Below are 24048 nucleotides of genomic sequence, written 5' to 3'. Positions count from 1 at the left end.
TGATTTGAACTTATTCAATGAAAGCTTAAAGCAAACTAGTGTCTCCATTCTTCTTTCATAATTTCTCTAAAGATAATCCAAATGCAGTCTTCCTTTATTCATATTTTCACTGTTTGCTTGAGATACTGGGGATTGAACCCACAAGTGTTCTTCTACTAAGCTATATCCCCAGTCTTTTTAATTTTATTTTTAAGATAGGGTCTCACTAAGGCTGGACTCAAAACCTGGAATTCTCCTGCCTCAGCCTCCTGAATTGCAGGGATTATAGGTGTGAACTATTGCACCCAGAAAAATATAACTATTTAGCATACTCCATCTGGACAAAGTTATTAGACTTTAAGCCAGATATCAGCTAATACTATCCATGCCTTAGAAGAAGGTATTTTAGTAGATAACATAATTAATCAGAATACAGTATACAGAATATGCTACCTTTGTACAAAAATCAAGAAGAAATGCTTGTATTAAGTATCTGGACACAAGAAAAAGTAACAGAGGAAGATACTGGAGGGAGCAAGGAGGAAAACTGACAACCATAGGGCAGGAACAAGACTTCTCAATTTGTACCTTGTTATACTGGTTTGTTTTCTGAACGAGTAATTGTAGTACACATGCCAAACAAAATATCAATAATAATAGTAGCAATAAAAATAATAAATGTAATTTTGAAAAGCTTGCCAAGAAAACCTTTAAAAGGAAATATGGCACCCCCAAGGGAAAAGCATTAGAGCCAAGCAATATATAATACAGAGATCCTCTTCTACTTCCCTGAAAGAGAGGAAACCACTTACTAACTGCCCACCACAGGTTATGTATTCTACCGGAGTTATCTCATTTAATATTCCAAGTAACCCTAGTAGATGTAACCAGCCTGATTTCTGAAAATAAGTAAATGGTGACTGGCAAGTCATTAGGTAACTTGCCCCAAGTCATAGGGCTATGATTGAATCTCATGCTCTCACCTGCTGAAACTTTCAGAAGCAAATATTTAAGTCTTAAAATAAAAATCTTTAAAGTTAACCAGTCATCCATAACTATGACTCCTTCTTTCTACGCTGTTTCCTCAAATACTTTATCTTCTAGGTTTTGAGAATAAGAGTTTATTAGATAAAGCAAACATTCTGTTGCTGATTTCTACTTTCTGGGCACCAAAAAAATTAATTACAGGAAATGTCATCAGATGCATTTTTTTCTCCTTCATTATGCATAAATCATGGAGATACACGCAAAATCTCTGAATAATAAGCTTCACAGGAACTGCAAATCTTCTGCAACAAGATGATAACAATAACTCTGCCAGGGAGGAAGGAAGGGAGGAAACAACAGCTAACATATATATGGCAATCAGTATATATACCATTCACTGTTCTGGATGCTTTAGATACAAGGACTCACTTAGTTCACATAACAAATCTGGAAGGTCGGTACTATTATTTTCCCCCATTTTACAGATGAATATACAGAGGATTTAAGTAATCTGTTTACTCAAGGTTTCCTCACTCCATTTTCCCCACTATTCCCAACCATACATTAGTGTCTCTTTGCGTATTTCCAGCCTTCAAGAGAGTGAAATAAACCAGAAAGTCAGATCCTCTCTACGAAAATGGTAAATACGTTGTAATGTATTTAACTGTATGTGTTCAAAAACATTATTCTGCTTCAACTGACTGCCAAAGGAACTGATGAGACAACATGGAAAACCTAATTCCAGAGGTTTCTGCAAAATCTAGGCAAGAGATGAAATGTAAAGAAAGGCACAGGAAGTGAAGATGATAAGGCAAGGGGAGATCAGAGCTGTGTTTCTCAAGCTTGACTTCACATTGGTAGGTGCTTAGTGAAAAGAGGGTTCCAAGACCAAATATATTTGCAAACAACTGAATGAATACAATAAGATTCCTTACTACAAGGCTTCTGAGACTTTGGTATATCCGCATTCATTTTAGTTCACAAAGAAAAGAATAAACTAAGTAACATTATGGTGATTTCCACACTCCTCGGAACCTAAAATACTCACTCATTGAATATCTTGAGAAGAATCACGCTTTGTGGGGCAGTCAAGATGCTCACTGAAGGGCAGATTTTAAGAGAACAATGAACATAGTTTTGGACCTGTTTGCATTAGAGTTGTCTTAAAAAGTATCAGTTCAAAAAATGGTTAAAAGCAAAGTCTCAAAAAGATATCTGCATAACCATGTTCACAAAAGCAACATTCACAATGGCCAAAAAATGGAAGCAACCCAATATCCATTGAGAGATGAATGGATAAACAAAATGTGATATACACATACAATGGAATATTATTCAGCCTTAAAATGGAAGGAAATTCTATGATATGCAAAAATATGGATGAGCCTTAAGGATATATTTCAGATATAAAGTGAAATATGAGTCATAAAAAGAATAATACTATATGCTTCATTGTACTTATAGGAGGTACCTGGAATAACCAAATTCATATGACAAAAAGTAGAACAGTGGCTGCCAGGGGCTACAGGGATGAAAGAATGGGCAGTTATCATTTGAATGATGTAGAATTTCAGTTCTGCAAGATTTAAAGAGTATTATGGTTTAAATATGAGGTCTTCCCTGCAAAGTTCATGTGGTGAGACAATGCAAGAACATTCAGAGGTAAAATTATTATAAGATATGTGACCTAACCAGTATAATCTTATTAAATCCAAATCTAATCAATAAATATTTATTGACTGCCTAGGTAGACTGCCCTTTGCATGAACTAAGAGGCATGGGAAAGGGGGCAAATAAAGGGAGGTGGTGGTAGGCTCTGCAGACTTATCTGACTTAGTAAAGTGAGAATATCTAAAAAGCTATCATAGAGGAACCACTGATAAGGATTAACTTGGTGGTAAATGTAGGCAGATAGGGTGTGTCTGGGAGCATGACTTTCAGGTTTATATTTTGTCTCCCAGTCAGAGATCTCTCTCTGTGTCCTGGCTGCCATATCCTAAGCTGCTTCCCTCCACCACATCCATCTCCATGATGTTCTGCTTCACCACCTGCCCAAAGCTATGGAGTCAGCTGACTGTGGACTGAACCTCTGAAACTGAGTACCAAAATGAACTTTTATTTCTCTGAGTTGTTCCTGTCCAGTCTTTTGGTCATAGCAACACAAAGCTGACTAAAACAAAGAATTCTAGAGACTGGCTGCATAACACTCTAAATACATTATATACTACTAAACTGTACATTCAAAATGGTTAAGATGTTAAACTGAAATAAGCATATTTTACCACAGTTTTTTAAAATTTCTTAAAAACTGTCATTTCAAGATATTATGGTAGAAATCTTTTGTTTTTATCAGTCTAGAATCCTCTCATCATATGTGGTTCTGTTAACAGTGCTAATCACAGACTCCTTACTAACCCCTCTACATGACTCAGGCCTGACCAGCTACTGTCCACCTATAGGACCAAGGAATGACCCAAGCAAAATTCCATCAGAAATATTTGATAAATGGAAACCAAATGAATATCATCTTGGGAAAGCAGGTTGTTCTCTTTCAAGGCATTTCAAGAAACATTCATTTCGTTGGCCAGAAATGAGACCAATGAAAGGGAGCCAACATAAGCAGGACTCCTGATGAGAGGAGAGCACCTTTACACTCTGGAGTCCATGGACCTTCCCCTTCCCCTTAAGACACTCCAGTTACACAGGCCAATAAACCTCAATACCTTTCATTATTCCAGTTAAGCCACCAAAATAGAACTGATACAGAAATCCAAAAGAAAAGCAATTTCTTTTGTGTAGCACAGGTCACTACACAAGAATTTTCTCACGACGGCACCTTTTAGAATTTTATGTGCAGTGCCATATATCACTGCTAAAAAGTAATACACAATTCCATAACTTAGTGAGTATAATTTCAAACAACATAACTTTCCAGTTGGCAAACTATTATCTTAGGCCAGAATATTATTATGTCTCTAAGGGAAAAAAAAACTAATTTCAAATCCTAGTACTAGCCCATAATTTCAAATCCTAGTACTATAATCAATCTCTCAATATCATGTACAGATAAGTATCTAAAACCTCAAAACTTAGAAAAATTTTAAGACAACTATCACTTACAGTATCCTGAGGAAATACTAAGAAACACATACTAACAGAAGCACAAAGATGCTCATATTTGCAAGAGCATCTGTAGTAAGATAATCAAACAGTATGTTTTTCCCACAGTGGAGGGTTGGGTAAATAAACTTTCATTCATATATACAATATACAATGAAGACCTACCCACCATAAAAAGCTGTAATGCAAAAAAAAAAAAAAAGCTATGATGCCATAACAAAAGTTATTACCACGAGGGAAAGGGAATCTCTTGGTGAAAAAGTGAGAAAACAAAACAGCATTATGTTCTATAATCTCTGTTATCATTTGGATATGAGGTGTCCCACAAAAGTTCCTGTGTTAATCCAAGAATGTTCAGAGGTGAAATGACTGAAGCAGAGTTGTGACCTAACCAGTCCATCCTAGTTTCTGTGAACTAAATGGGTGGGAACTGCAGGCAAGTGGGGTGGAGGGAGGTCACTGAGGTGTGCCAGGAAAGGGTTCATCTTCCCTGCAGCCCCTTCCTCTCACTCTGCCACCTTGCTGCCATGAAAGGAACAGTGCTTCTCCACCATACCATTCTGCCATTGTGGTCAGCCTCACCTAGCTCCCAGAGCAATGGACTTGGCCAAAAATACACTGAGGCTCTGGAACCATGAGCCAAAATACACTTTTCGCCCAAGATGTTCTTATCAAGTATTTTGATGACAATGACACAAAGGCTGATTAACACAATCTCCTTTAATTTTTTTTTTTAATTTAGAGGTTCATACACTCATGAAACAAAGCCTGAATATAAACATAAAACATAATGGCAAATATTGGATTTTTTTATTTCTTAATTTCTCTAAAATACAAATATACTATTTGTTATTTTGCTTAATTTGTAGTTTGTAGGTACAGCAAATTCCAAATGATGGCCTAGGAAGGGCAAATTATTAAGCTTACAACTTGACTTCTCTGAAAGGAAACATAAAAATGGCTGACAGTATTCCACATGGTATGGCTAACACAGGGTTCCTTATTAAACTGTAACTATTTGTTGAACATTGATTATACAAATTATCTAAAATTCATTTAAAAATTACACCTTAGAGAAACACTGTGTCTCATGTCTATGACCAAACATCATAATACACATCAGGGAAGAACCCATAAAATATGGATCTTTCTTGTATAAAATAGAAAGGCTAGAATTATTTTTTTAATTAAATATATATTAGAAATCTGAGAAAACAAAGGAAACAAACCATCAAAAGGAAAGAGAAAACAAAAGCCTCTCTCTCTCCTCAAAGGCCCAAGTCAGAGTCAATAGACTGTCTGCTTTGAGGTACTCTGTCTCATCATAAATACCTTTACTGAATTGCTTGCTCTGGCTACACTCCTACTGTGAGATTTGCTGAGAGCAGATGAGTAGATACACACACACACACACACACACACACACACAAGAACATGGTAACGATAGGTAAATCCTGACTCAAGGACATGGTCAGGATCTTGACAGTGATCAGAGGTCAAATATTTACAGTAAGTGCTGTGATAAAACCATGGTGCTATCCAGGGGCAAAGGAAAGGCATTTCCCCCGAGGATGATGAGGGAAGGCTTCCTAGAAGACACAAAACTCACACCTAAAGGGCGAATAGGAGTAGAGAAGGGAAAACTGTTCCTGGGAGAAGGAACTGTGCGTGCAAAGAATAGGGCTCAGAAGTAAGAGATACCATGAAATATTTAGAACCAAAAGTTACTCAACGTGGCTGACTCCAAGAATGGTCACGAAAGCCAGGCATGGTGACACAGGCAAGTAATCCCAGAAACTTGGGATGATGATAGAAGGACCAAAAATTCAAAACCAGCCTCAACAAATTAGCGAGGACCTAAACAACTTAGTGAGATCCTGCTTCAAAATAAAAAAAATAAAAATAAAAAGTGCTGGGAATGTGGCTCAGTGGTTAAGCATCACAGGTTCAATTCCTGATACCAAAAAAAAAAAAAAAAAAAGTGGGGCTGGGGGTAGGGGGTAGATTATGGAAGGAAAGCAAGACTGGTAACTATAAAGAGCTTTTTATCCCTTGCTAAGGAGTTTGGATGAAGCCAGAACTAGACAAACAAACAGGCAAGGGTTGGATCCAAAGAATGGAGGAATTGAAATGTTAATTCCTTCAGACCCTTTCCTCTACCTTTATTAAGATAACCTGCCCCTGTTCCAACCTGTTGCTAGGGTAACCTCTCAGAGATTGTCCCTCCCTACAGGGAGTTGTTAATTATGCCCCCTTCCAGCCCAGATCACTCCAATTTGACCCCTCCAGCCAATGTGCTTCTCACTTTCTAACCAGTGAACCAAGCATCTCCTGGGCCTAGTCACATAAGCAGGAAGGAGAGAGATAAGGGAAAGAGAACAGGAGAACAAAGGAAGCCTAGGACATATAAAAAAGGCAGAACACCCTCGCTTCTTGGGACACCAGGATACCAGCTATGGCCCCCTTCTCCCTCCCTGTTTAAATAAACCCTGTTTTGTATGCTTGCCTCTGCATGCTTCTCTAATGTTATACTTCAACATGTGAGGGAGCAGAACTCATCACCAATAATCAGCAGTATCATGGACTTGATCCTAACAGCAAAGGACAGCAAATAAAAAATTTTAAGCAAGGCAGTGACATGTTCAGACTTGCATTACAGAATGATTGTCCAGGCACCATACTAAATATCCCCACTGAGAAGAAAAATACCAAACACTGAAATTAGGATTCATTTCCTAAGTAAAAAAGAGCAATATATGAATGTTTTAAGGAAGACTAGTAAGCGTATAGGATTTTACACCTGACTGATGTAAAAGAAAAGGGGACCACTTTACTTTGGGACCCCGCCTATTATTCATGCAAAAATACATTCCACTTAATAGAGTATTTCATGAGTATAGACTCAAACCTAAAGTTATTTTATCATAACCAAATTATATAACAAATAATATAAATCCTAAATACTATTTCACATTCATGGCTTCCATTACTTATAGAATATTACTTTCTAATGAGAAAAAGCACCAAAATCAAATCAAATCAATTCCTGTTACAGCATTTGAAGAAAACTGTATCTGTTCACAATAAACAATTATAATGTAATGAAACCCACCATTCAGTATAATAAATATTGCACCAATGAAAAAATAAATAAAATTTAAAAGCACAATTATAATGGTCAATATATGCATGTTACTGACCAGCAGGCTGCCTATACAACCATCAAGAAATTTGAAGCTTCCTCCCAACATTTAAAGCTACTGTGATCTCAGTTTGTTTAATTTTCCAGAGTTACAATTAAAAACCATGAAATTGGTTATATCCTTTGATACAGTAAATCTATGGACTTAACCTAATTGAGTAGCAAAAAATACCATTTATATGTTTGTAAAGGATCCCCATAGTACTCTCTAAAAATGAAAATAGTTTAAATATGCTATAATAGGCGATTTATTTCAGCAAAATGTTATTGACCCAACAAAATATTTCATATCTCTTAGAAGATGGTTATTATAAAGACTATTCTACAATAGACAAAAATTTTAAATGAGAAAAGACAGATACATATGTATCCTGCAATTAAAATTATATAATACATGTGGGCAAATTACATCATTCATTATGGGTAAAGACTGGAACACAGTAAGTAAAAAATAGATTTAATGTAATATGGGAGGAAATGTCAACATTAAAGGAAATATACTTATTGGAAATTTACAGTTATTATTAAAATGTTTAAGACTAGTACAAAGCTTTATCATTCTTTAAAAAAAAAAAAAAAAAAAAAAAAAACTAAGCTTGTGTTAGTTAGTTTGCTCCCAAGACAAAAGCATACAAACAGGCTCACTGCCACCATTCCACCCAGGACACCTCATCCAAATTGCTTCAACTCTCTTCTCTCATGAGATAAACTGCCCTTTAGAATATCCAAGGTAAGAGGAACCTTAGAGAAGCCTAAGTTCTCTTAAACAAGAGACTCCTACTTATATACCTACCTCAGTAGCCTCAGAACCATTTAAACAAATAGGTATTTAGCTTCTTAGATTCTACATGTGACTACCTTCTGAAACATTGCATCATTAAATCACAAATCCAGCATAATATATTAAAAAAAAAAAAAAAAAAGCATCAACCCATAGAGGTTTTGAGCAAGTCACTTAAGTGATCCGATTATTTTCTTCACTGTAACACTGAGAAAGAAGGCATATTCTGGATGACTTGGATTTCTTGCAATTCCTAAAATTACTGTAAGATTTTATCACCATGATATGCTAATAACCCTTAAATAGCACTTATTGTATAATATTTAGAATCTCAGAACCAAATATGCTCAGGTTCATGGAAGACCTATCTCTATAATCTCTTAAAATCATTACAGTTATCAGCTTTAACCTGAGAAAAATAAACAAGACTCCAAGCAAAAAGGAACTCCTTTGACTGCTTTCCTTGTCTCTCAATAATCAAAGCAACAGTCTTAAGTGTCTGGCTCCAAATACCTTTAAGTGCCTCTTTTTGACCTAGCATAAGTAGTATTTCCATCTGACTGACAATATTACTCTTTTGGTGTTGCCTGATCCTTATTCTATTGATTTTTTTTTTTTTTTTTTAAGTTGAAGACAACACGTCAGACATAGAGAAAAATGTAAAGAGTCATTTCTTTCCCCTTGTGACAGGGTCTAACTTATGTTTCCCAGGCTGGTTTCCATTTCCTGGGCTCAAGTGATCCTCTCGCCTCAATCTCCCAATGATATTTAAAGAGGTTTAATAGGTATCTTCACAGGGCTCCTACTATATGCCAAAAAAACACAAAGGCAGTTGTTTGTGATACACAGGTCCAACAGATGACCAGTAAGCATCCTAAAACAAGCCTGGTTTAGGCTTGACACACAAGCCTTTAAAGTGTCACCAGTACAAGTGACAAGCTCAAATATACTCAAGAGTTGTTAGCTTAAAAACTATTCTGCCTTTTTAAAAATTCATTCCCAATTGTTTGAAACTTGAAGCACATTTTGCCCCAATACACACTACTGTAAATGTGGTTAAGTTTCTAAGCAAAACACAAAAGACCAATTTAACACATAAAGTATATGAAACACTACACCTCTGCCCTGCCAAAAGAGCAGAAAGGTATCACAGTCAAAGAGCACTATGAATGATTCTGTCATTTCAAAAACTGGAGTGTGAAGGAAAGCAAATTATAGGCTAACAAAGTAAGCTAGAATCTTGAATTGGTGCTTGGAGTCTTTAGACACTGAACCCAGGGACCAAGACCAAGAGCCAGGTAGGCCTGGCTTTGATCAAACCTACTTAAAATGCTTGATGCCTCTAAACATGTTATTCGATCATTCTAAGCCTGTTTATTCTCTAAATATCTGGCAGAGTAAATATTCAGTAAAGAATACATTTTTTTAATTTGTTTAAGACTATATGGCTTTAGTCTTCTTTGATATGAAAGTATACTTAACACAGCTGGTTTCCCCACATAAAAGAAAAGCAGATCTTTCAAAGTATCTAGGCAAAAATACTCAAAGAAGGAGACTGATAAGAAGTGTTACACATAAGAAAAAGGCATCTAAATTAATATAAGTTGGAAGGCAGTAAATACAGGGGGGAAAGACAAGCATATATCGTACAGAGGAGTCTCCCAATAAAAGAAGATATGAGGAGGGAATCCAGGGAATATCCAGATGATTTACAGGATGGGAGAAGAGAGGAGGAATAGTAAATAGTACAGCAAACCCCTATAGAGTTTTGATGCATATACGTATAACACACACATATTTTCATTTAATCCTTATACTACTCTAAGGTAGGTGTAATTATTAGCCTCACCATTATTCTTTTACAGATGAGGAAAGTGAGGCACAAAGAGGTTGAATAACTTGCCCCCATCACTCAACTAGAAAAATAAGCCAAGATTCAAACCCACAGACTGATTCCAGATTTGGGAGCCTGAATCACTCACTACCTTATACCCATGCTTTTATAGCTAGAATCCAACCAGTTTCCTATATCAGAAATGTATTACTTGACGCCCAAATGCCTATACCCAGCAACTCAGGAAGCTGAGATAGTAATATTGCAAGTTTGAAGTCAGCCTTGGCAACTTACGGAGATCCTGTCTCAAATTTTAAAAAGTGGCAGCCTGGGAATGCAGAGTGGTAAAGTGCCCCTGGGTTCAAGACTCCAGTGCAAAAAAAAGAACAAGAAGCAGCAGCAGTTCCTAATTTCAGTAATGTCTATCTATAAAGTTCTCACTTGGAAAGGTATAAACATTATGTAATAATTTATAGATTTTTCTGGCGAGGTTGTAGTGGTTAACTTTTATTAAATGGTACTGGATCCCAGGCACTGTCTGAAGCTATTTCATATGTTCTACCTCACTTAGACTTCACAAAGCCTCCTTTGTGACAGATCTATTAAGTCCATTTTACAGTTTTGAAAAACTGAGAATCAATTATGAACCAAAAGTCACAGAGCTAGTGGTGGCAGAGGACAGCTTCAGTTCCTGATATTCCCGGTTCCAAATCCAGCATGCTTTTCGTAACACCATATCTGGTATGCTTAGGCTCAAACAGGTAAACACAGGACACGTGATATAACCATCAGGGAATATAAATCAACAGTAAATCTAGTTTGATTTAAAATGGCAAAATCATCAAAACAACTTTTTTTCTTTCCTCTGCTGGGGATCAAACCCTGGCAGTTGCACATGCTAGGCAAGTCCTCTATCACTGAGCTGCAAGGCATACCCCACTCTATAAGGTAACTTTTAATCTAATTATTTCATTAGAAAATACAAACTCTCTTTAGGAGAGTTAAATGAACCCAATTGCCTTGCCCATCTTTGTTGGTTTTTAAGGAATCCTGCTGGGCACAGTGGCACACACCCAGGTTCCCAGTTACTCAGGAATCTAAGGCAGAAGGCTCACTTGAACCCAGGAATTCAGGGCCAACTGGGCAACAGGCGGAGAGTGGGAAGGAAGGAATCCTCTCAGGTCCTCCTTACTGCTCCACAACTAACACCATCATATACTATATATATGTATGGAGAGAGGCACTTCTCCAAGGATTTAAAACTGCTCCAGAAACATTAGGTTAGAAAACAGGACATGAACAAGTTTCCTAGGTTTTCATATTAAATGCCAATGTCAGCAAAAAAAAAAAAAAAAAAAAAAAAAGACAAAAGAACAAGTGACAAGTCAGTAGAAAAGATTTTTTCCTTTTGTTTTTGTTTTACACCAGAGAGCCTTGGATTTGAATTCCAGCTCTGCCATTTTTAGTGTTGTTTTCTCATCTGAAAAATGATGCCATTAAGCTCCCACACTCTGGCTATTACAAAGATTAAATTAAATATCAAATGCAAAGCACATAACCCCATAGCTGACACACAGTAAAAGCTTACTAATCACGAGTCTTATCCTCATTGCTCTCTCTCTTCCCATCTGGAAAGATGCTTAGCCCTGCCCCAAAGCACACACTAACCTACAAACTCCAAGATTTCCTCATTCTCTACCAAACCTGCATCATTATTCCCATAATGCCCTAAAGCCTTTTTGTCTCTTACTCAGGATATTTATCTATTTTACCATTCTGAGGTCACTGCAGATAGGGGAAACAATGGGCAACTATTATTTATATTTTTATTACTGCAAAAGAATTGAGAACAATTGTAAAATATAAAAGACACACAACAGAACTATTAATTAAAAGAAGGATTTAACACATATGACAATGTGGTAGAAAGACTGAGGCAGAGATTATTGTAAGAAAACTGAAGCACCAAAAACAAGCAAATAATTTAACCTTGAATTTGTTGGCAAGGAAACATAATGAGTTACAGAGTACATTTTTCTTTTTCTTTTTCTGTTTGTAGAAGGAAACATCAATTCCTGAGAAGAACTATCAATAACTTGTTGAACTTATTTAACTAAGCCACTGGCAGGACCAAAATACAAACAAAGCCTTACAAAATACTTGGTGATCTTTCACATAACTGTACCATTTTATAAAGAAACCAAGCACTTAACTTGATAAACTCCCTTCATTAAAATGTTCCCACTTTGAACTTAAAAGACCCTGTCTAGGAAGAAAAAAAGGAAAAAAAATGCACAAGGCAGAACATGATGCTCTAGAACAGAGGATCACCCACCCACGCATCATGAGGGGTTGGTGATCAAGGATATCTGAAAGGGCCTTGAAAGTTAACAGAATTTTGACAGAACATGAAACATGAGCAAAATGCATTAAAAAAAATAGAATGCAGAAAGGCATGAAAAACATTTGTAAATGTAAATATGAAATAGTGAACAATTTATTGTGACACAAAAAAGGAAAGAAATAGAGAAAAAAGCTGAAAAGGTAGATTGAGGACCTATCACAAACTCTCTCTACTACCACACTCAGGCAAGGTTTGGATTATTTTCTATAGGCAATAGGAGATACTACAGGCTTACGGTCAGAGAAATTCTATGACCTGAGTCAAGCTTCAGAAAGATTATTCAATATTCACATAAAAAACAGCCTAGAGGGGAAAGCAGGGAGTAGAGAGACTTAGTTTAGTGATTGCTGCAACCACCCAGGTTTAAAAAAAAAAAAAAAAAAAAAAAGTCAGCACAAAGGCAGCGGCATTGGAAATAGATAACAAACTGCAAAAATAACTGGAGTACCCAGAGGGCTTGGCAAACTTGGGTAAGGGGTAGGGAAAAGGCAAAGGGAGAGATCAGGATGGGTCTAAGTCAGGGGTCAGCAAACTAGCCTGCAAGCTAAAGCTGGCCTGCCCCATTTGTACAGCCAAATAAACTTACAGATTTTGCGTATTTAAATGTTTAAGGAAAAGAACTGCAGTCTGTGCATGTCCGTACATAAAATATTATGGAACACTGCCATGCTCATTGATTTACATATTGTCTGCTTTAGTAATACTAAGGCAGAGTTCCGTGGTTATGACAAATATTACCTAGCCCTTGAAGAGAAAAAAGTTTCCCGTCTTTCCCTTCTCAGGAAAAAAATTCCTGGCTGCAGGTCTAAGGTTTTTAGATTGGTGGACAGATATGGTCTTAAGGAAAACAAAGACATCATCTATTAGTAAGCTAATGGGTCAGAAAGAGAAATGTATGGGGCAGGTAGAGGCTGGAGTTGTGGCTCAGTGGTAGAGCACTGCCTCGTATGTGTGAGGCACTGGGTTCAATCCTCAGCACCACATAAAAATAAATAAACAAAATAAAAATATTATATTCATCTACAACTAAAAAAAATTTTTAAAAGAAAGAAATAGTATCAATTTTGGAGTAGTTAAATTCAAGGTATCAATAAGTCAGCCAGGTAAGGGGCCTGGCATGCATTGAGAAGACCATACCACCCTGGGCCAGGGCACCAGCTTTGCCCTGACCTCACCCAGTCTTCCTCCAGATCACTACAAGGCTTGGATTCTATACACCCGTTCTCCCAGGTCTGAGCTCAGATGTCACTTCCATCAGAGAGGCAGTCCCTCTCTCCGACACCTAAGCATTCTCCATCAGTTACCTTCCTAATTTTCTATGTTGTACTTACCACCACCTGAAATTATATTACTTATAGACATGTTTAACATCTTAAAATGTCAGAGGCCTTGCCTCTTGTTCCCCTGTGTCCCTGTGCTTACCATAGTACCTGAAACTGCTCAGCCAGTATTTGAGGAGCAGAAAGGAAGGAAAAATGAATAAAGGGACAACTGAAGCTCAGGTAAAAAGTGGATCATCTGCAAATTTTTAGAAACAAATGAGATATGCCATTCACAGAACCTTCAGGAAAGTTTCACTGGGATAAGTCAAAAAGTGAGAGAAAGAGAAGACACCCAAAAAGAAAACAAAGACATAAAGAGGAAAAAGGGAAGTACTTACTGTGTCTCAGAAGCCAAAGTGCTATGGGGCTGGGGATCGTCTGCCAGGAAGCAGGTTTTCAGAAAAGGGGTGTCAAAATGTGAGAACAAAAAGGTGATCTCAAGGAAGCAGTCTCAAGAGTATGAAGGTGGCAGTCAGTTAAAGAATAAGTGGGTAGGAGGAAGTGAAAGCTTTCAAGGCATTTTCAGCAGAGTAGAGGAAGTAGAGAGAGGAGAGCAGAGGCGCACCCTGGGGCAGCAGTGAGGAAGTGGGATCCTTCTTTCTTTCATAGAATGACACAAATCTGATCATGGTAGTGCCCTGTTTAAAAGTCTCCAACTTCCCCCACTGCATTTCGAAAAAGCCCAAAGAAACATGGCCCCTAATGGCTTGTCTGATAGCACTTACAATAATCCCGCCTCTGACCAGCCAGCATCCTCTTCCTCTCTGTTCCAATTGCAGGATATTGGCCCTACTGCAGGTCCTTGGCACATGCTGTTCCCTCTGGCTAGAAAACCTCTTCCACTCATCAGATTTCAGTGTACAAAAACCCCTTCTTTTTTTTTTTTTAATATTTTTTAGTTGCCAAAGCATTTTTTTTACTTTATTTATATGTGGTGCTGAGCATTGAACCCAGAGCCTCACATATGCCAGGCAAGTGCTTTACCACTGACTCACAACCCCAGTTCCAAACCCCTTCTTCTTAATGTTCCATCTTTTTTTTACAACCAGCTGGCCAGCTCTTCTGATACACTGCATATCTGTAACAAAAGGCTGTACAATTGTGGAATTGTTGTATTTTCTACTAGCAAGGAACCCTTCTGAGGGCAGAGCCACAACTGTCTTATTCTACCATATATGTGATCTACAGATAATTGTTGAATACAGGAATAAAAAAGAAAACCTAAGAGTTGGTGTTTTGTTAATCACAATCAATTTGTGTGTCATAAGTGGTCAATTTACTACATCTGTCAAGGGGGCTTAAAATTTATTATATTCAGATGTATCTGACCTCTGACATCCCCGTACTTCTAAACAACCTAGGTTGTTAAAAAATAAGTTAAAAAGGTGACATTCTCTGGAGTCACCATCATACATCAAACACATTTCACAATAAAATAATTGATACACAATGATCGGTGGACTAAAGTTTTACAGAATGGCTTTAACTGAACAAAATTAAGTAGTATATTAAATTCTGGCATTATACAGAATTTTTTAGTCTATATTATACAAATTAACCCTAAAATGGGTTTGGAGATGTATGTATCAAGACTATCTGCACTGCTTGTGATCCATCAAACTAGTTTACTAACAAAAAATTTCACAAGAAGATATACATTCAACAGATTGTTTTTTCTCTTTCCCTTCTCTTACCATAGCTTGAAAGATTAAATTGTACTAATTGAAAAATTGATATGAATTACAGTCATCCATTCTGAGAAAATTAAGTGTGCAAGCAAGCCTACAAATAGAATTGTGTTTAACTAATTAACTTGTAAGTTCTAATACCCTTAAGCCCTTTAAAACAACATTAAAGACAAATGAGAGTTGTATTAATTACTAGTTATTCTTATCTAGTTATGCTTTATACAGTCAAACGAGTCAGTTACCCATGGTATATGAAAATAAGAGATTTAAGTTTCTTTTTGTTCACCATTTTACAGTTCAAGTAGAATTCACTATACACTGTCCCTCCACAAATCAAATTACAGAGCTTCACTGTCTTTGTCATTATCAAATGGGGAAGACAAAGATACAGCTAAGTCCTTCACTGTCAAAGCTCTTGGAATGAAAAAGTTATCAACAGTCATTTTCCAACCACGAAGCAACTACTGTTCCTCAGAGTAAGAATAATACTCAGAACCAAGAAACCTGTTCAACATAAATACCAGTAAGAAGGAAATGTACTTTAAGTATGCAAAATATATATACACAGTTAAGAGGAAGAACTAACAATACAATTTTAGATTTTGGGTAAATCTTGCTTTAAGAAAGGACAAAACATAAATAGAAATAGAAGGTTTTTATATTTTTATATATTTATTTATTTATGTATTTCAGTTTCCAGTAAAGGTTGCTCTACAATTTCTATTTCTGTTTACGTTTTATCCTTTCTTTTTTTTTTAGAGAGAGAGAGAAAATTTTTAATATTTATTTTTTAGTTTTCGGTGGACACAACATCATGTGGTACTGAGGATCGAACCCAGCGCCCCGTGCGTGCCAGGCAAGCACGTTACCGCTTGAGCCACATCCCCAGCCCTACGTTTTGTCCTTTCTTAAAGCAAGATTTACCCAAAATCTAAAATTGTATTGTTAGTCCTTCCTCTTAACTGTGTGTGTGTGTGTGTTTGTATGTGCACGCGCACGCGAGAATTCTTTTAAAATCCTATAATTCCATAAGCAGCAAACTCATTGGAGTACTACCTGATTTATAAGATTTTTAATTTCCACACAACTCAGAAGACAACATTTTAAAATCAGGTATGTCTGGTGCCTCTCTGCCAGAAGCCCACCATTTCCTAAGTAAACTGAATCAGTGAAGGTAACACAGTATCTTTATATTGACTTTCCCAGAAAGCCAAATACATTCCTACCAAATTATATACCTTGGATGGCATTTAAAGTTAAATAAAAGCATCTTTGTTTATCATTTTTTTCCTTAAAAATAGAAGAAAGTCTAATTTAGTACTTTGAGTGCTGTCTAAATAATTAATGCTTCTAGATTTGAGAAACTGTCTTAAGCACCAAAATTTTTTTGATTTACTCATTTCTAAATAAAGCATTTCTCACATAGATTAGCTCAGTTATAATTTTTGTCTTGCATCTACTGGGTGAGACTTAACATCTTTAAATATTCTGAATATACTTTCAGCTTTTTTTTTTCTTGTAACTGACACAAAGCATACATACCAATCTTTAAACAGCTAACATACTATGTGACCGGCACCATTCCAAAATCTTTAGGTGTAGCCATTCAATCCTCACATCAATCTTACAGAAAGGTACCCTTCACTGTCGGTAAGGACATGGGCATTACTTGTTCACTTCCTCATAGCCAGGACCAAACCAGTCTGGGTCCAAAAGCAGATCATAAAAAAACAAGGAAAGAAATAAGGCTAAGATCATAAAAAAACAAGGAAAGGCTAAGATGCAAAAATTTCATCTGTTTTCTACCTAGAGGTATAAAAATCAACCTCAGTCCCTAGAGCTGGTTCAAGTTATTACTGTCTCCTACACGGCCACAGCACCTCTTTTCAAATTTCAGAGGTTTTCAATTCACTCTTAAGTAACTCATTTCCTGAAGAATTAAAGTAAAGATCCTTCACTTGTTTTTCATTCTGAAGAAAACCTCTTCCTTGAATTGTCCTGTAGAAATTCCCTGACAGCAGCTTCTTATTCAGTCCCCATCCCCTACTTGTACATTTCCTTCCCATTTCTTAAATGAGGTGTATGAAATGGCCCTTTTCTGCTAGAGATCTGAACTCTCACTTCATTTCATGCAGTGTGTCTTATTCTTAATACTGGGAGCAGTATCACCACCAACATCAATTACCATACTGTGTGGTGATGGTAACAACTTCAAATTGCTATGGTGTTTACAATGGTTTGCCCTTCCGTTAAATGCCCAGGAGTGTTTCATTCCTTTTTTTCCCCCCTTAATTTTTAGTTGTAGTTGGACACAATACCTTTATTTTATTTATTTTTATGTGGTGCTGAGGATTGAACCCAGGGCCTCGCATGTGCTAGACAAGCACTGTACCCCTGAGCCACAACCCCAGCTCCAAAGAGTGTTTCATTCTTAAGCTATGATTCTAATTTTCATAAACTTACTCCTCATTCACAGCTAAGATAAAAATTAACACTGCTAGCCTGAAGATGTGCCTTCCTGAATTCATCCTCTTGATCACTGTCTTCTCTCAGGCTTGTTGTATTTAGCTTTCTCTTGACCTGAAAATCAGTTAGAAAAATTGTCAAGAGTCCTTTAAAAACTAAAAGCAAAATAAAGTAGTTTTAACTCTACCATAAGGAAAGCATATAGGAACTTCTTGACATATTTTGGCTCTAAACATTTTCTGTTTCTTGGCAGTCTTCTGGATAGTTGATAAGTGGTAGGTAAATAAAGCATTTTCTGTTGTGGGGAGAAGGAAAGGGTAGCACAGTGGTTCTACAAAGCTGGCCCTTTGTAGAACTTTCAGTGTTTCTTCTCATTTTTCCATCTGCTAATGACACGCCTGAGCTCCAAAACTTGAAATGGCTTCTCATCTTCCCTATTCATTTATTCAACACAGGCCATGGTCCTGACCTCACACTGCTCACAGACTTGTGGAGAAAGTCAGTCTTCTCAATCCGGCACCACCCTGCAGTCCAGCTCGACCTCCTCCTGCTCTTTCCCAAGTGGTCCTTGCTCTAGTCACAGAGGTTGCTTCCAAGTTTGCCATATGTACCACATACATGCCCACCTTCATGCCTCTATTCATGTTACATATCTGCATAGATTTTTTTTTCCCCACCTCTAAACAAAGAAACTCCTACTCCTCCTTCAAGAACCTATTCAAATGAAGCTTCTTCATAAAAGCATTTGAGAAAGGCTCCAAATAGAATTTAGCTCTTTTCAGGGGTCCTTGTGGTTCTAATTTTCACCTCTACTACAGCATTACCTACACCGTGTTATAGCTACAAAGAGCAAACTTACTTCCATTATAAACTGTGCCTAATCCATCTGCCAGACACTTCAGAGGTACCAAGAGACATCTGTGTATACAAAGAATAAATTAACCTGTAACTTAAAAAAAAATTTTGAGAAGAGAGAGAGAGAATCTTTTTTGTAGATGGACACAACACAATGCCTTTATTTCTATGTGGTGCTGAGAATCGAACCCAGGTCGCGCCCGTGCTAGGTGAGCGCTCTACCACTGAGCCACAATCCCAGCGCCAACTTAAAATTTTATAAAGAGAACAACAACAAAGAGAAACTACTCCTTAGTTCTCAGACATCAGTGGAGTGCTCTGAAGGCTTCTAGGAAACAATCTACAATAACAACATAGGATTTACTCATCTGTATAACCTGCAACTTCAAAGCTCTGCACACACTCTCTGAGGTCTTCCACTAGACATAGCTCTTTCAGGGCAGAAATTTTTACCTGTTTTGTTCTATTTATTCACTCTCTGACAGTTGTAGCAAGAGTTCGGTAAGCATTTACTGAATAAATAAATAAATGTATAAAATGCTGTGTGAATGTTACTGTTAAAAAAAAGTCAGTAATAGGTTAAAAATACCCCAACAAATACCCGCTATCTTCTAGCCAGAGTAAACTTATAAGAAATTTTCCTTTTGCTTCTGAAAGTACATCTTGCCTTGGAACTGGGCAATTTACTCAGCACCAAGGAAGAATGCGTGCCCACAGCCAGCTGCAAAGAATCACAGATCATAAAACCTTAGAAGTGAAGGTATCACGGAAATGAGCTTAATGTTTTCCGCCTTCTTATGGCCTCAAACTGCCAAAAATGCTAATGTGCTTCAGAGGAAAGAATACTCAAAGGAATTAGTTTCCTGCCCCAGAAACACAGTCATGTCAACATGGCAGATGCTTAAAACCCCAAGTTACCAAAGCATTTTTTAAGACAGGAAGCAACAGTGGCATACCTAGCTGAGTACTGGGGACAGCAAGGAAAGAGGAAGCAACAAACCAAACATGAACATGCTTGGAGGTTAACATGAAATATATAAAAACAATGAGCCAATTTCTCAAATGCCTCCTATAATTTACCTTTACAACTTTTTTTTTAAGGCAATCAGGTCTATGTGGCCCACGCAGGCCCTAAACTCCTGGGCTCAGGAGTTCCTCTTACCTCAGCCTCTCAATTAGCCGGGATTGTAGGCGCGCACCAACACCTGACTTGTATTGTAATTAATTATTAAAACAGAAAAAAGGAAAGACATAAAAACAAGTAGTACCGCCCTTGGTCACCAGGTGCTCTTCCTATTTCCATTATAACTCTTTTCCCAATTTTAACCACTCTTATAGGAAAAAAGGGTAAGGTGATTGTCCTTAAATGGAAAAGAGAGTAAAGCATGGATGATTTTTTTCCTCTACTTGCCACTTTCCAATATTTCTACAGTGTGTCTCCCACTGGTAGCAATGAGAAAATAAGCTTATTTAAAAAAAAAATACAGAGCTAAGAAGTTTGTGTTCTAACAATAAGAAAAATAATAATTACACTAAATAAACTCTTTATCCCAAAAAGATGAATAATCAATATTAAACATCTATCCTGATTTTTCCTCAGCATACTGTCTCAACCTCTCAACTCCCAACATATCTAACAATTTATTCATTTAAAAAAAAAAAACTGAGCTTTGGGCTGGGGTTGTGGCTCAGTGGTAGAGCACTTGCCTGGCATGTGTGAGTCACTGAGTTCAATCCTAAGCATCATATAAAAATAATTAAATGAAATAAAGGTATTGTGTCCATCTACAACTAAAATAAAAAAATAAAAACAGGCTTTCTTTAAAAAAAATGAACTTCATAATAGCTACAACCTGTGTAGCTGTTCAGTTTTCACGCACTATATGTACATTATTTACCTGATCTTCCTCAACAATTCTGTGAGACAACTAAGGTGGATATTTTTATTTCCATTTTCAGATGAAGAAAATAAGTACCAGAAGTAAAAAGATTTGCCATGATAGGAGTTCAGATCTTCTGGATTCTCACCTGGTACCTCAGGCACTATGGACATTTTAAGCCAGATAATACTTTGTTGTCAGAGGCTGTCCTGTGACTTGTAGGATATTTAGCAGAATACCTGGCCTCTACCCCCTAGAAGCCAATATTACCACCCCTCTTGCCAAATTGTAACAACCAAAACCTCTCCAGAAGTTGCAAGTACTTCTTCCAGTGCAAAATCATACCAAAGTGAGAATCAATGGTCTAAAAGAATTTGCAGGGTTCCTTCAGGCACCTCAATTCTATAACAAAGAAACAACACGACTGAGTCACACATATAACAGAAACAGAAGATTCATTTTCTTAACTAATTCACTAGTTGAAAGAATTTTCTTAAATGTGCAAACAAGCAAGATAAAGTTCTTTGCACAAATATGTACATTTCCGACAATAAACCTTCTAATGGCATATTATTACCTAATTAGAACATAATGACTATCCAGAATGATATGTGTATTTAAAAGGAAAAAAACAGTTACCATAGGAACCTAAAAATTAGAAAAAACTACTTTATTAATACAGTTATTTTTACTTAGTTTTCTCTCTATAAAAATGGTAAACCTACACAAGTTGCTTCTTTTGGCTTCCTGTCCAAATATATGTTACTTTAAGGCATTCAGAAGAAACTGATAATTCAGAACATAATTTATCATTATAGTTATAATTTAAATTATTATAATTTTCAGTCTGCTACTAAAATCACCAATGCTTGTAAACTTAGAATCTAAACTGGCAGACCTCACAAGCCTATTTAGAAGCTCTCAGACTGTTTCTTCAAGAAAATCAATCCAAGTCTACTCCTACAAAAGCAGCCCCATCCCCAAAATTCCTTATCTTCACTAGATTTTTTTAGCAAATGCATACATTCAAAAGATTTTATATTTTAACATCTTAAATCTGTAAAGGATGGATACCAAGTAATCAGAGGTAATTACAAGTATAGCATTAGGCAAATTGACATTAAAACTGCCTAAATTACACACACAAAAAAAAAAAAAACCTAAAATATAGGTATGTTTTGAAAAAAAAACTATTTTGCCAATGCCTAATTTATTTACTCTCATCATTTCTCAATAGTAGTAATTAATGAGTATACTATGGAACAGAAAAAAGTTTAAACTAGCAGTATTCTATGTGGATTGTTAACACCAAAATCCTGGTACAAAAAAAAAGAAAAAAAAAAACCCAGCTACGTAGTTATCTAGAGAGTCTGAGATAAGGTACAATGAAAATGCTTAGTTAACACAATATATAGAATTAAGAAAAGGTAATGACTATTTCTATTCATAATGTCCACAATCACTCAGGGACGATGTTCTTGCGTCTTTATGTGATCTGGATCTGTATGCGGAAGACATTTTCTACTTATTACAAAGCATACTGCACCAGAAGTGTCCAGAACCCTGGTTGGTCTCCATTAGTCTTCACCACAGAGTACAAAAGAACACATTGATCCTTCAATGAAAATGATTCCCAGGTCTTGGAAAACATAGAGTCACCAAAAGCAAAAGTGAACAGACAATACAAAATGGGGCTTTGGAAACTGAGGAACAAAAATTTAATCAATACAAAATGCTCGTCTTAATTTCCCACAGTGGCTATGTCCACACATAACTCAAACTTTTTTTTTTTTTGGGGGGGGGGGGGAGGGGATAACAAAAGACTACATGCTCACACCTAATAGTCTCTGCATTATACCATCATGTAACAGCCCAGGGCCTTCCTCCCTGACAGAAGTAATGACAATTTTATAGCACTGTAAATACCTGTCACTGAGAGAAAAACTCTATGAATTGGATTAATAGCGTGTATAGTAGTGTATCCAACCAGGAGAAGACAGCTCACAGCCACGTATCAAGGGCAGGGAGGGCAGGATACCCTTCCCCAGTAACACACAGGAAATCAGAGAATTTGTCCTCGGATGGGCACACAAACATCTAGACTCTCTAGAGAATTCGTTCGTAAACACATATGCAAGGAGCCCACATTTCAGGAACCTTAGGGAGTGACTTTAGAAAGGTGTTTACTAGTCCCGCTGAAGCAACGTCCCCCCTCAGATGCGTCAACTCGGCAGCCGCGCGCGGATGGGGTCCGAGGAGTTCGGAGACCAGTCCCAGATTCGGTTAATCAAGACCCTTTACCGCAGAATTCGCAAATCCCTACGTGGTTCTTTCTCACTGCTGCCCTTCCCTGGTCCTCCCGTCCAGGGTCATCGTGTCGCCCTTCTTGCTGGCTACCTGGCGCCAGGTACCTTAACAGAACCTAGAAGGGGAGGGGCGTTTCCTGAGATCCCTACCAGATCCCTACCAGACTCCAAAACCCAACGTTGAAAAAAGACACTAAGCCTCCGTCCTGTGGCCAGGGGAGAAGAAAAAAAAAAAATCTCTCACCCCACCACCCCCACCCCAGCAAGTGGGCCAGGGAGCTGGCGGTCAAGTTCTCCGCGCGGCGACCGAGGGACGTCAGACCTCAAGCCCGCGCCCGAAGCTCGGGGTGGTATAAACAGGATGTCTGACAGCGCGTTCCGGGCTTGTTTATGAAAACTTGCGGTGCGCTCGTGGCGGGGGGGGGTGGGTGGCGAGACTCAACCTTTCCCCTCCTGGCCCCGGGTCCCTGCCTCGCGACCTCCCCGCTGCCGTCGGCCCCGCTCGGCTGGAAATCCCCCGCCGTCCCCGCTGGCACCCGCACGCCCCACCGGCCCGACCCCGGGGTCCCGCGCGGCGCTCGCGGAGTCGCCTGCGGTGCGCGGCGCTCGGAGACACATCAAGAGCCGCGGCAGCGCCTCCGGCCAGCGTAAAACTCCGCGCCCCTCGCCAGTCGCCGAGACTGCGGCAGGCTTCTCACCACCTCTCGGTGACACTCACCACTTCCGTGTGCGCCTGGGCCGGACGGCTCCGGGTCGCTTCGCCGGTCGGGGACGGGCGGCCGGCTCGCTAGGCAGCCAGCCGCTCGGCCCGGCGCGGTGCGCCCAGGGCTGAGGAGGGGGCACCGGGAGAAAAACTAAGACTGGGGCGCAGGCCAGCTCTGTCTACCGCTGGCGGTAAGTCGGGGGCCTCCGAGGCCTGCGCTCCGCGACGCTCCCGCCTCCCGCCCCTCCCCGCAGCCGGCCACGCCTCCCACCCCGCGGCGGCGCGCCCCGCCTCCTCTCGACGTCAGGAGTGGCAGCCCCGGAAAGTGGGCGGGAGCCTAGGTGGAGGCTAGAGACCCTGAACTTGGCCTGCCCGCCCCGCCCCCATCCGGCCTCCCGCAAGCCCCGCCCCCGCCCCGTCTGTGACTGGGAGGGTTTACCATTTCTTCTAAAAACACCAATCTGGGGACTGGAGGTCAGCCTGCTTAGGAAATAAAATTGTCCATAGAGTGACACTCCCAC

At 38.4% G+C, this 24048-nt stretch overlaps 1 protein-coding gene across 2 annotated transcripts in view; it reads right to left on the bottom strand.

Moving 5' to 3' along the window:
- The window catches only part of Jak1 (Janus kinase 1), a 130264-nt gene extending 106491 nt beyond the window's left edge, over positions 1 to 23773 (bottom strand). For both annotated transcript variants that reach the window (XM_076860242.1, XM_076860244.1), the window contains exon 1: positions 23543 to 23773. The gene's annotated coding sequence lies outside the window, so the exon portion shown is untranslated. The remainder of the gene's footprint in view (positions 1 to 23542) is intronic.
- Positions 23774 to 24048: the final 275 nt, after the last annotated feature.

Source organism: Callospermophilus lateralis, chromosome 7, assembly GCF_048772815.1.
Source record: "Callospermophilus lateralis isolate mCalLat2 chromosome 7, mCalLat2.hap1, whole genome shotgun sequence".
Lineage (NCBI taxonomy): Eukaryota > Metazoa > Chordata > Mammalia > Rodentia > Sciuridae > Callospermophilus > Callospermophilus lateralis.
This window is presented reverse-complemented; position numbering and strand designations above follow the sequence as displayed.